The following is a 13,826-nucleotide window of genomic DNA, read 5'->3' as shown; positions in this document are numbered from 1 at the left end:
TTCTGCTCAAAGCGCAGCTCTGTGCACCTTCCCTCATTGTAAGTAAAAATACATGTATTACGGAATCTCACTCAAACTTGTAGTCAGATTCAATGACGGACATTTTCAGATAGTCAATTTACCTGGGCAAATCACTATTTACCTGGGTAAACAGGGCTTTTTTTGAGGGGGTACTTGGGGGTACTAAGTACCGGCACCTTTTCCATTGTCTGCTAAAATTGACCCACGGACCCCAAGTTTTAATGAAAGAGCTCAGGCTCTACACACCAATTCTGCCTTGTCCTAGATTCTGTGACTGGTTGCAGGGGGCCTGGCTGTTGTGGGGTGGGTCCCTCAGTGATCACCCCACCCCCGAAGGGTGGCATGGCATTTGAGCACCAGCACCTTTTTTGCTAGAAAAAATGCACTGTGGGTAAATGACTAAGCACTACCCTCCATGTTCATTCAGTGGTTAAGTACAAATTTATAATGTCTGTGAAGACTAAAACACCGCACGATTTAATGTTGGTAGGAAAAACTCGGCCACTGAAGATCGGGTACAAACATACTGTCAAAGGCCACTCCATGGGCTTCAACAGCAGCTCCAGTAGTTGGGGAGTATATCCATTGCTGGGCAGACTTTTACAGTCCATGCCTTGAAAATAGCAAGGACAGATCAAGATCAAAAATATGTATGCATCATATGCTATGAGTTTCTATTGCATCATATGCTATGAATTTCTATTGCATCACATGCTATGAGTTTCTATTGCATCACATGCTATGAGTTTCTATTGCATCACATGCTATGAATTTCTATTGCATCATATGCTATGAGTTTCTATTGCATCACATGCTATGAGTTTCTATTGCATCATATGCTATGAGTTTCTATTGCATCACATGCTATGAGTTTCTATTGCATCATATGCTATGAATTTCTATTGCATCATATGCTATGAGTTTCTATTGCATCACATGCTATGAGTTTCTATTGCATCACATGCTATGAGTTTCTATTGCATCATATGCTATGAGTTTCTATTGCATCATATGCTATGAGTTTCTATTGCATCATATGCTATGAGTTTCTATTGCATCACATGCTATGAGTTTCTATTGCATCATATGCTATGAATTTCTATTGCATCATATGCTATGAGTTTCTATTGCATCACATGCTATGAATTTCTATTGCATCATATGCTATGAGTTTCTATTGCATCACATGCTATGAGTTTCTATTGCATCATATGCTATGAATTTCTATTGCATCATATGCTATGAGTTTCTATCGCATCACATGCTATGAGTTTATCTTATTGGGCAGACTGGATGGACTGTACAGGTCTTTATCTGCTATCATCTTCTATGTTACTGAACAACATCCTAACAAAACACATGTGATAGAATGCATCAAACTCCTATTCTTGATAGGACTGGTTAAGAGCACTTATATAAGATATCATAAGGTACTTGTCATTCTGGTCATAAGTTTGATCAGAAGTCTAGAAGAAATGTAATTAGGTTCCTAGATATGCCTCAGTGCATCTGTGGTGCTGGACAGGCATTATTTGACTGGCTGATGGAAACACTAAACATATTTGACATTCCTCTGAGCAACCTCCTTGCTTTCTCCTCCCCCATACTCAAAGCTGCCTCAATGACTAGAAGGAAAAAAAAAAGATATCCTGTCAAAGATTAAAATCTGTTTGTACACATCTTGTGCTTGAAGGATGTTACTGCCAGTCTGAAAAATCTGTTTTATCAGTTTTATTCTCCACACAAAAGTTACTGGCTGAGGAAGGTTTTTATTTTCTAAAATATTCAACTCCATTACATAAAGTGACAAGAGGCAAAGTTATTTTCTCTGCAGATCTGAAGCCTCTGGGTACAAAAGAATTTCATACACAGGTCTAAAAGCTGCAGGAATTAGACTGCAGAACTGGGGTATTATATGATCAATAATCATAGTCTGCACTAATGACGTATAAACATGTCAATAATGCAGTATGGCCAGAATAGAGTTCTATTTAAATTCTCTCCTTCACATGGCGCATGCATCTTTCCTTATAATTAAGGTGAACCTACAGCTCAGTATCTATAGGGACAAGTTGAGCCATTCCCGAGTTTACCCCATTCTGATATAGTTATGATTCCACTAAGAAAATTAGTACTATTGCCCCAATATAACAACATGTGCTATGTAATTATTTAATTAATTTATTTATTTGTTGCATTTGTATCCCACATTTTCCCACCTATTTGAGGCGATCGCCTTTCTGGTATGACAAATACAGAGTGATATTATGGTATAACAGAGTGCATGTGTGACAGACACATAAGGGAACAGAAAGGTGGAAGCGTTATGTTAAGTCCAGTTCGAGTATTAGTATCGTTGTGTTGCAGGATGCAGGTGTTTAAGTCGGGTCGTTAGGGTATGCCATTTTGAACAAGATAGTCTTTAGTGATTTCCGGAAGTTTGGTAGGCCAGACGTTGTTTTCACGGCGATTGGTAGTGCGTTCCAAAGTTGCGTGCTTATATAGGAGAAGCTGGATGCATAGGTTGATTTGTATTTGAGACCTTTGCAGCTTGGGTGGTGAAGGTTTAGGAATGAGCGTGTTGATCTTGTTGTGTTTCTGGTTGGTAGGTCTATGAGGTTTAACAAGTATCCCGGGACTTCGCCATAGATGATTTTATGAACCAGAGTGCAGATTTTGAACGCAATACGTTTTTTGATTTGGAGCCAATGCAGTTTTCGTAGGTGTTTGGCGCTTTTGAATCTTGTTTTGCCAAATATAAGCCTGGCTGCGGTGTTTTGAGCAGTTTGGAGTTTCTTTATGATTATTTCTTTGCATCCCGCATAGATTCCATTACAGTAGTCTAGGTGACTCAGTACCATTGATCGTACCAAGTTGCAGAATATTTCCCTTGGGAAGAAAGGTTTTACTCGTTTGAGTTTCCACATTAAGTGGAACATTTTCTTTGTTGTAGCTTTCACTTGGCTCTCTAGCGTGAGGTTTCGGTCTATTGTGACTCCGAGAATTTTCAGGCTGTCTGAAACAGGAAGGGTGTAGTCTGGGGTGCTTATGTTGGTGGGTTTGTTCGTGTTGTATTGGGATGAGAGGATGAGACAGTGTGTTTTTTCTGCGTTGAGTTTTAGTTGAAATGCATTCGCTCATGAGTTCATGATGTTCAAGCTGAGTTTGATTTCATTGTTGATTTCTGTTAGATCATGTTTGTAAGGGATGTATATCGTGACATCGTAGGCGTAAATGTAAGGGTTAATGCCTTGGGTAGATAAGGACTTGGCTAACGGGGCCATCATTAGGTTGAAAAGGATCGGTGATAGCGATGATCCTTGGGGTGCTCCGCAGTCTGTTTTCCATGGTGGTGATATGTTCGAATTTGATTTCTCTTGATATGTTCCAGTGGTTAGAAAACCCTTAATCCAATTAAGTACATTTCCACCGATTCCGAAGATACATAAAGCAACAATAACATAATCAATAACCCCCTAGCACATTTTTACTGTGGGTTTAATATCTTGATGCATTCAACAGAATAAAACAAGAGCTGGTTTGACTTATATCCCTTGACATAGGACTAGCTGATAACTAGGTCAAGAATATAAGAAAATAAGCATTGCCATACTGGGACAGACCGAAGGGCCATCAAGCCCAGCATCCTGTTTCCAACAGTGGCCAATCCAGGTCACAAGCACCTGGCAAAATCCCAAGTGGTAAGCCCAATGTGGGCTTACTACTCGCTAAACAGAAAGTAACGCCGGGCTACCGCAGCAGCCCGGTGATACTTTCCACCCCCAGCATGCCGTCATATCCAGCAGTACAAAAATATATTTATTTTCGTAGTGCCGGAGTGTACCCGGCGGTACTGCCAGGTTAGTGTGGGAGCCCTTACCGCCACCTGAACAGGTGGCAGGAAGGGATCCCCCCCCCCCAAATGGCTGTGTGGCAAGTGCTTTAATTGCTGCATGGCCATTTCCTGCAAGAAAGAGAGAGTTCCCTTTTACCCGCTGCGGTAACAGGGGGCCTCAGCAGCGCAAGCTCCCTTTTGTCGCAGCTTGGTAAAAGGGGCCCATGGTTTCTTTCATTTATAGTACTTTAGATAGGCTCTCCAAAGGAATTTGTAACTCTGAAACATTTAAAAGTGCATTGGGAAGGAGAAGAAGTGCAAGCTCAGCTTGCCATCCTGCTCAATGTCCCTCCAGCATCCCTAGAGACCAATTCTTGAAAGAAAAAAAAAAGTCTGAAAAACACACAAAGGTGAAATAGGCTTTGTACACTTGTTTCACATTTGCTAAAGAAAAGTTCCCACATTTTATTATGGTAGTTATTTGTTGATCTAGTGTTAATTGGATCTGGTTTAGTAGTCAAAAGATTTTAAAAAAAGGATAGAAATTCTAATCTACCACTGACTATGATTTCTGCTAAATCTGCGCATTTCCCTATGCCTTGCATTACTCATCTCACTGGGATAATTGTGATTTAATTATACTGTAGATGAGCCATACTTTTTTCAATCTGTAATTTGGAATCCATGCTATAATCTCAATCAGTATTTTCTCATGGATCAGCTTTATTGGACTGGAGTGATAATAGCAGCTTAAAAATAAAATCAAAGCTTAAGAAAAAGCATCACTAATAATACTGAATTTGATTGCACCTGCGAAATAGACATGTGGGTTAATATTCAAAACAGTGGCGTAGCCAAGGGTGGGCCCAAGTGCGCCCGGGCCCACCCACTTTGGGCTCAGGCCCACTCAGTAGCAGTACACCTATGATGTGGCTGGCAGGAATCCCCAAGCCCCTCCAGCCAAAAACTCCCAACAACTGTCCCTCCTGCAGGACCTGCATACTTTTTAAATAGCAGACCTTCACCTGCGGCGAGCAGCAACTGATACATAGTGCTCGCACTAGCCCCACAGCCTTTCCCTCTGATGTATTCCCTCCTATGCGGAAACAGGAAGTTGCATCAGAGGGAAGGCTGTGGGGCCAACATGAGCAGTGTGTATTCACAGCCAGAGTTTTGTGAAAATCTGCGATTTAAAAAGTATGCAGGGGAGGGGGTATGTTTGAGAACCATATGGTATACAGGTGAGAGAGGGAGAGACCAAATCACTTGTGGGACAAGGTGGAGTTCTTCTGCCCACCCATCTTGGGCCCAGGCCCACCCAAAATTGGGTGTCTGGCTACGCCCCTGATTCAAAAGTGATTTAACTAGCCAGAATGGCTAACCACTAGTTTTCAGTGGCATTTGACTGGTTAGTGCAGCTGAAAATAACTGGTTAGGACAGCCAGAACTGAAAACCGGGCATTTTGGGGGTTGAATTGGCACTTAACCAGCCAGAGTAACTACAGGGTAACCGGCCAGGTTAACTGCATAAATAGGACCACATAAAAATCAATCCGATCTTTATGCGGTGGTCAATAGCCGGTTCAGGAGTCCTTTTACTAAGCTAAGGGAAAAAGGGCCCTGTGGTAGCAGTGGGGACCAGGGGCGTAGCCAGACTTTGGCGGGAGGGGGGTCCAGAGCCCGAGGTGATGGGGCACATTTTAGCCCTCCCCCCCAGCGCCGCCACCACCAACAACAACAACTTTGACCCCCCCCCCTGCCGCCGACCCTCTCTACCCCACTCCCGCCGCCAACCCTCCCCCGCCGTGGGCTACCTTTGCTGGCGGGAGACCGCAACCCCCGCCAGCCGAGGTCCTCTTCTTCCCGCGCAAGGCTTTGTTCTGTTTCTGACGTCCTGCACGTTGTACGTGCAGGACGTCAGAAACAGAACGAAGCCTTGCGTGGGAAGAAGAGGACCTCGGCTGGCGGGGGTTGGGGTCCCCCGCCAGCAAAGGTAGCCTGCGGCGGGAGGGGGTCAAGAGGATCGTCTGCAGGGGGGTCCAGGGCCAAATCTACGGGGGCCCAGGCCCCCGTGGCCCCAAGTAGCTACGCCACTGGTGAGGACTGTTTTTCCTGTGTGCCAGGGCAGGTAAAGGGGCCAAAAAATGGCCATGCAGCAGGGAGCACTTACTGCCACCTCGTAGTAACCAGGCAGCGCGAGGCGTTGCCCGATTACTGCTGGGTTAGCACTGCGCAATAATTTTATGACGCACCAGTAATGGTGCGCGTTTGAGCTGGAACTACTGCTGGCGGCCGCATTGGGCCAGTGATAGTTCCGATTTAGCGTGTGATAAGACTGCATTGGGCTTACCACCGCTTTGTAAAAGGGCCCCTCACTGCTGAATATTGCACTTTTAGGTTTTGCCGGCTCCATAAACCCAAGAATTCAATTACGGTACCCAGACATGACCCAGCATTGAATCTCTGGGTTTAATGTTGTTGGTGGTCAGCAAAATGCTGACCATACTGACCACCACTGGCTGAATACTGATGGAACTGTAGAGACACAATCAAAATGGCGAACCCTCTATTTAACTATTTCATGACGTCAGGTGCTCTGACAGACAGAAGCCAATCAGGGAAAGTTCAACAGACCAATCAAAAAAATCCGTTAAAAGTTTTTTTCAAAATTATTTTATTTGTTTTTGTTTGTTTTTATTTTCGATGGATTTTTCTGATTGGTCTTGTTTCTCTATTGAACTTTCCCTAATTGGCTTCTGTCTGTTTGCGGCACTCCACTATTCACCCTCCTCCATTGAGAAAAATGGCCATTTAACCCTACCCTCTCTTTTCTGTCCAATAACCAGTTCCTAATCCACAGAAGGACATTGACTCATATTTCATAACTTTTTTAATTTCCTCAGGAGGACCGTTGTCAAAATCCAGACACACTACATCAACCTGCTTTCCTTTAACCACAGATTTATTTACTCCTTCAAAGAAATGAAGCAAATTGGTAAGGCAAGATTTCCCTTGGCTGAACTCATGCTGACTGTGTCCCATTAAACCATGTTTGTCTACGTGTTCTGCAATTTTATTCTTTATAATATTTTCCACTATTTTCCCCAGCACTGAAGTCAGACTTACTGGTCTGTAATTCCCCATATCACCCCTGGAACCCTTTTTAAACATCAGTGTTACATTGGCCACCCTCCAATCTTCAGGTACTACTGATCAAGTTGCAGATCTTATGCTCTCTTGACAACATTCATTCCAGAACAAACAAAAAACAAATGCAATAAAAAAATAAATACAAAAATAATACATAAAACAGAAAAAAAAGGCACAAAATTTTTTAGCTGCCTATTCTTAACAAAAACATTAGGGGTCCTTTTACTAAGCCATGTTAGACACTAATGTGCACCTAATACAGCTAAAAATAGAGAACTATGGGACGCACTCAGCTGTCCTGCAGTAACTATGTACTATGTGTGTGCTTACCGTGTGCTAAAAATGTTTTCTATTTCTTTTTTTTTTTTGAGGAGGCATATTAGGGGTGAAGAGTAGGCTCTCCCTCTCTAACCAGTTAGCACATCTACATTACTAGATGATAATTGGTTCATGCGGGGATACAGCGTGAGCCCTTACTGCCTACAAAATGGGGGGCGATAAGTACTCATGCAGTAAATTTTTATAAATGATCCCGCACTAATGGCAAAATTAGCACAAGACCATTAATATTAGTGGAGTGGAGGAATGGCCTAGTGGTTCGAGTGGTGGACTTTGGTCTTGGGGAACTGGGTTCGATTTCCACTGCAGGCACAGGCAGCTCCTTGTGACTCTGGGGAAGTCACTTAATCCTCCATTGCCCCAGGTACAAATAAGTACCTGTATATAATATGTAAGCCGCATTGAGCCTGCCATGAGTGGGAAAGCGCGGGGTACAAATGTAATAAAAAAAATAATATTATAGAAAATAGGCCATTTTACAGAAAAGACCTGCACAAGGGCTTGTAAGGCCATTTTTTTTCACAATTTTGTAAAAGGACCCCTTAAAGTGGTATACATACTAAAATAAGTAAGACTTAAAAAAAAAAAGAGAAGATAAGGAAAATGTTAGACAACAGTAACAAAGGGGGAAACGGAGAGGTTGCTTCCCTCCCCCCCCCCAAAAAAAGGATATACTACTCTCCTATCTGATCCCTAGTCTGCCAAACATCTAGGGCCAGAGGCCTGGAAAACAATTTACCAGCAGAACCTTCTGTCCTCCTTTCCAAGGGGAGAGAATTCATGAGTATGACAATAAGATATTCAAAGGCTGCCTGCTTAGTAACTTCAAGTGGAGTAAAGACCTCAAGATCACAGCTCCTCCACAACGAGGAAGTGGAAGCAAGGTAGCAGAGTCTGATGCCCGACTGCCCAAAGAGGAGGAAAGGAATGTTCAGAGAGGGAACCTGCCCTTGCCAGTAAGAACGGTGGAGAGTGTATTGGAAGGAGGTTACTGAAACTTCAAATATTCCAGATAATATAATTACTATCCTTAACCGAACACTCCAAACCCCTCTCCCGGATATTTCAGTGGGCTGAGTAAAAAAACCAGCTGTAGTGACATTGGAGTCACTCTGGGACTTAACCTATAATCTTCACTCGTCTTTACAAGCTTTGATTCTGAAGAATACTTCAGAAATTAAAACTCTATCTGAAGCAGTTATAATTCAAGAACAAATAAATGCCCGTCAGTCTTCAGAGGTAAAACGTATGGGGGAAAGTTTAAGTAAATTAGAGACTCTGAGTCAAATTTCAATAAAGGAGAAAAATTTCTCCTACAGGAAAATGGAATACTTGGAAAACCAATTAAGGAGGTGCAATTTGAGATTGACTAATTTCCCAAGATCACCTTTGATGTCTCCTTTAGAAATGTTTAAAAAGTATCTAATTGATGTATTGGGAATGTCAAGAGAGTTGCTGCCTCCATTTGTGCGAGTACAACACTTCCAAGGTAAAACTTCGGTGAATAATGTGGTTCCCCAACCACAATCAGGGGATGCTATGAACTTAACATCTTTCTTGGAATCTTCGATGGAAGTCGTTTCCCAAAGAACCATTGCTGTGGTAACATTTGCCCTGGAAATGGACAGGGATGCTGTTCTGAGACTTTTCTTTAGAAATTTGGACTCTATGCTTTTAGGCTCAAAAATTAGAATATATCCTGATTTAGCCAGAGAAATGCAGAAAAGGCGTAAAGCCTTTTTGGCGCTCCGTCAAAGGACTGTGGCCCTAGGGGCCATTTTCGTACTTAAATTTCCTTGTTTATGTTGTATTTCATTTCAAGCTGAGAATTTCCAATTTTTTGACCCTAAACAACTGGAGGAATTTTTGAAATCGAAAGAGGAATGAATGTGAATATCATAGTTTGAGAATCAGATGTACACTGCTTAAGATATATTGAGAAAAGCGAGTAGGTTGTGTGCGATTCCCTTATAATAACTTTTTTCAACTATAAATATTTCATTTTTTTGGATCTTTATTTCTGGAAATTATTTTTATAGGTCGATAGAATTAGATATATTTCAAACTTATGTTTGTAAACATTTCTTATGTTTTGACTTAAAAATTACAATTGCTATATTATCTCTGATATGTGTATAATATAAAAAATCAATAAAGATAAAGAAAAAAAACGACCTCAAAATCAATGCTTGAAAATAGAGAAGAAAGAGTTCATAGAGATACAAAAGGGTTCTAGACATGAGAGCATGTTGAGTCAAAATCAGAATGTTAATTCTCCAGTTGATAAGCAGCCAGTGAGGGATGGCCAACAAAGGGGTCACATGATATAACCTGTATGAAATATAAAGGATCTTGACAGCAGTGATCTGTTCAAGTTGCAGATATCTTAAGGCGATATAATTACAGTAATCTACTGCAGACCAGCTTGTGAGTTAGTAATTCAGTCTTGGATCTCAACCAATGCCTTTAATGAAGGAAGTACACATAACACCAGAAATCTGAAAATCAAAGATGAGGAAACAATTTGTACCCTAAAGAGCGGTGAAAGTCTTTCAAAAATCAAAAGGTTTTCAGAATAACAAGGTAAGAATGGGAATAAGTGTTTTCCTGTGGAGCCAAATAGCCTTGAATTTTGAAGCGTTTATATTGTATTTGTGTTGTAGCCAACCGGTGTCTAAGTCAAGACAATGCTGGGCAAGGTGTATGTATGTTTGGGTGGGTGGGGGGGGGGGGGGGTCTGGCACAAAGGGGATCAACACAAGCTACAGTATGAATGTCATCAGCATAGGAAACACATCTGAAACCAAGGCTCTGAGTCAGTGAATTCAAAGGACACATGAACATATAGAATAATAAAGGCACTGCAATGTTTATTTAATAGAAAGTTTCTTGCTGATGAATTATTATGCAATAAAAAATTTAGGATCAACGGAACAGCATGAAAGATGACATTACTTGACATGTCCTTAGAAAGAACGTCTTCAAACCACAATGAGAAATTCTGCATACATTTATCTCTTAAAATAGACAAGAAGTTTCTAATAAGAGATTCATTCTTGGAGGATATAGAGGGCGTCTTTTACTAAGGCGCGCTCACGTTTTTAGCGCGCACTAAAATTGTGGGCATGCTAAACATTAGAGAAGCCCATATGAATGCAATGGCGTCTCTGTTTAGCGCGCCCACAGTTTTAGCGCGCGCTAAAAACGTGAGCACGCCTTAGTAAAAGTCGCCCATAATGAGGCTCATTTTCAAAGTTACTTATGTAATTTTGTAAGTCTAGGGGGGGTCCTTTTACCAAGGTGTGGGAAAAAGGACCCTGCGTTAATAGCGGGGGCCATTTTTCCTGCACACCAGGGCCCTTTTTACCACAGCGGGTAAAAAAGCCCCCAGACACACATGGCCATGCGGTAAGAGAACTGATCAGGTTACAGATCTTATGCACTCTTGACAACATTCATTCCAGAACAAACAAAAAATGAATGTAATAAAAAATAAATACAGAAATAATACAGAAAACAGAAAAACACGTGCTAAAATTATGGGCATGCTAAACGTTAGAGAAGCCCATATGAATTCAATGGTGTCTCTACCGCATGGCCATGCAGCAGGGAGCCCTTACCGCCACCCACTGAGGTGGCGATAAGGGCTCCCAGCTAACCTAGTGGTAACCGGGAAGCATATGGCAATGCCTGATTATCGCCGGGTTATTGCAGTGCAAGCCATTTCTGGGGGTTTTCTTTATCCCTCGGAAACATAAGTACATAAGTACATAAGCACTGCCACGCTGGGAAAAGACCAAAGGTCCATAAAGACCAGCACTCCGTCTCCGCAGTGACCAATCTAGGCCCCAAGAACCTGGCAAAACCCCAAATTTTAATAACGATCAATGGACTTTTCCTTCAGGAATCTGTCCAGACCCCCTTTAAACTCAGCAAGGCCAGCTGCCATCACTACCTTCTCCGGCAATGAGTTCCAGAGTCTAACCACGCGCTGAGTAAAGAAAAACTTTCTCCAATTTGTTTTAAACCTACCACATTCTAATTTCATCTTGTATCCCCTGGTTACTACTACTACTACTATTTTGCATTTCTATAGCGCTACAAGGCGTACGCAGCGCTGCACAAACATAGAAGAAAGACAGTCTCTGCTCAAAGAGCTTACAATCTAATAGACAAAAAATAAAGTAAGCAAATCAAATCAATTAATGTGTACAGGAAGGAGGAGAGGAGGGTAGGTGGAGGCGAGTGGTTACAAGTGGTTACGAGTCAAAAGCAATGTTAAAGAGGTGGGCTTTCAGTCTAGGTTTAAAGGTGGCCAAGGATGGGGCAAGACTTAGGGGCTCAGGAAGTTTATTCCAGGCGTAGGGTGCAGCGAGACAGAAGGCGCGAAGTCTGGAGTTGGCAGTATGGAGAAGGGAACAGATAAGAAGGATTTATCCATGGAGCGGAGTGCACGGGAAGGGGTGTAGGGAAGGATGAGTGTGGAGAGATACTGGGGAGCAGCAGAGTGAGTACATTTATAGTTAGTAGAAGAAGTTTGAACAGGATGTGAAAACGGATAGGGAGCCAGTGAAGCGACATGAGGAGAGGGGTAGTATGAGTAAAGCGACCCTGGCAGAAGACGAGACGGGCAGCAGAGTTTTGAACCGATTGGAGAGGGGGGAGGTGACTAAGTGGGAGGCCAGCAAGAAGCAGATTGCAGTAGTCTAAATGAGAGGTGACAGGGGTGTGGATGAGGGTTATGGTAGAGTGCTCGGAAAGAAAGGGGCGGATTTTATGGATGTTGTAAAGAAAGAAACAACAGGTCTTGGCGATCTGCTGGATATAAGCAGAGAAGGAGAGAGAAAAGTCAAAGATGATCCCAAGGTTTCGAGCTGAGGAGACAGGGAGAATGAGAGAGTCATCAACAGAAATAGAAAACGGGGGGAGTGGGGAGGTGGGTTTGGTTCTATTATTGTTAGAAAGCGTAAACAAACGCTTCACATCTGTCCGCTCTACCCCACTCATTATTTTGTACACCTCTATCATATCACCCCTCAGCCGCCTTTCCTCCAGGCTAAAGAGTCCTAGCCTTCTTAACCTCTCCTCATAAGGTAGTCGTCCCATCTTTTTTATCACGGTGCATGCTCATGGCAGGACTACCATTAGATGTAAAACAGGAAGCACACAACTATTTGTTAAGCATGCCCAAACGAAGAAGAATACACTAACACAAAAGAGAGGGTAAAACAGCATACAAAATAATAACAGAAACAAAAAAAGAGACACACTGGGCTTTCAGGATTTGAGATCATCAATGTCCTCCTTTATTGAAAGACTGACCCGACACAGGCCATGTTTCGGCGCTCAAGCGCCTGCCTCAGGGGTCAGAAAATCCTGTTCGTAACTTTTTCAGAGATGTGTGTATAACTAAAAAAGCGGGGTACAGTGCCTCTGATGTTGATACAAAAAAGAAAGCTGTCGATACAAAAACCGCTGTTGGTACAAAAACAAAAAAGCAATTTTATTTGTACCGACAGAGGCACTGTACCCCGCTTTTTTGGTTATACACACATCTCTGAGAAAGTTACGAACAGGATTTTCTGACCGCTGAGGCAGGCGCTTGAGCGCCGAAACACGGTCCGTGTCGGGTCAATCTTTCAATACTACTACTAATACTACTTAACATTTCTAGAGCGCTACTAGGGTTATGCAGCGCAGTACAAATTAACAAAGAAGGACGATCCCTGCTCAAAGGAGCTTACAATCTAAAGAACGAAATGTCAAGTTGGGGCCGTCTAGATTTCCTGAGTAGAGGTGTAGTGGTTAGGTGCCGAAGGCGACATTGAAGAGGTGGGTTTTGAGCAATGATTTGAAGATGGGCAGGGACATTGATTATCTCAAATCCTGAAAGCCCAGTGTGGCTCTTTTTTTGTTTCCAAACCAAGGTGAAGCCATGCCCCGGCCACGCTCCTGAAATCTCTGGATCCTGGAGGTTCTACATGGGTAAATAGTAGCTTTCTAAAATCTCCGTTTGCTGTTGTGTGCCATCTACATGGGCTACAAATGTTGCTAGTTATCCATAGAGATGCTTCTGAAACGCAGGCCTTATTCTGGCAGCCCAAACACTGATTGTTGAATCAGGCAAGTACAGTGCTCTGAATACTTAAACACGTTTTGCTAGTTGATAACATGAGGATTCTGTCAGGAGTGTTTTACTCTCCCTTCTGCAGCTTTATCAGTGCAGCCTAATGTTCACGTTATGACAATTCACAACATACATCCACTCTCTCATAATAAGCCACTTAAACTCTGTTTTATTCATCTCTGCTCAGGAAGGATGTAATCAGTGAACTTCAACAGATGTAACTTACATATTTTCATTTTAAATGCTGCACTATTTACAAATTAAGTCGGTTAGCCTAATATTTTTTTTTCAATGTTTGTTAACCTTTTATTACTGTGCACTCGAATGGAATAAGAAGCAACCACGCTACATTGT

This window comes from Microcaecilia unicolor, chromosome 10 (assembly GCF_901765095.1).
Source record: "Microcaecilia unicolor chromosome 10, aMicUni1.1, whole genome shotgun sequence".
Taxonomy (NCBI): Eukaryota; Metazoa; Chordata; class Amphibia; order Gymnophiona; family Siphonopidae; genus Microcaecilia; species Microcaecilia unicolor.
The sequence above is the reverse complement of the archived record's forward strand: the minus strand, read 5'-3'. Positions refer to the sequence as shown.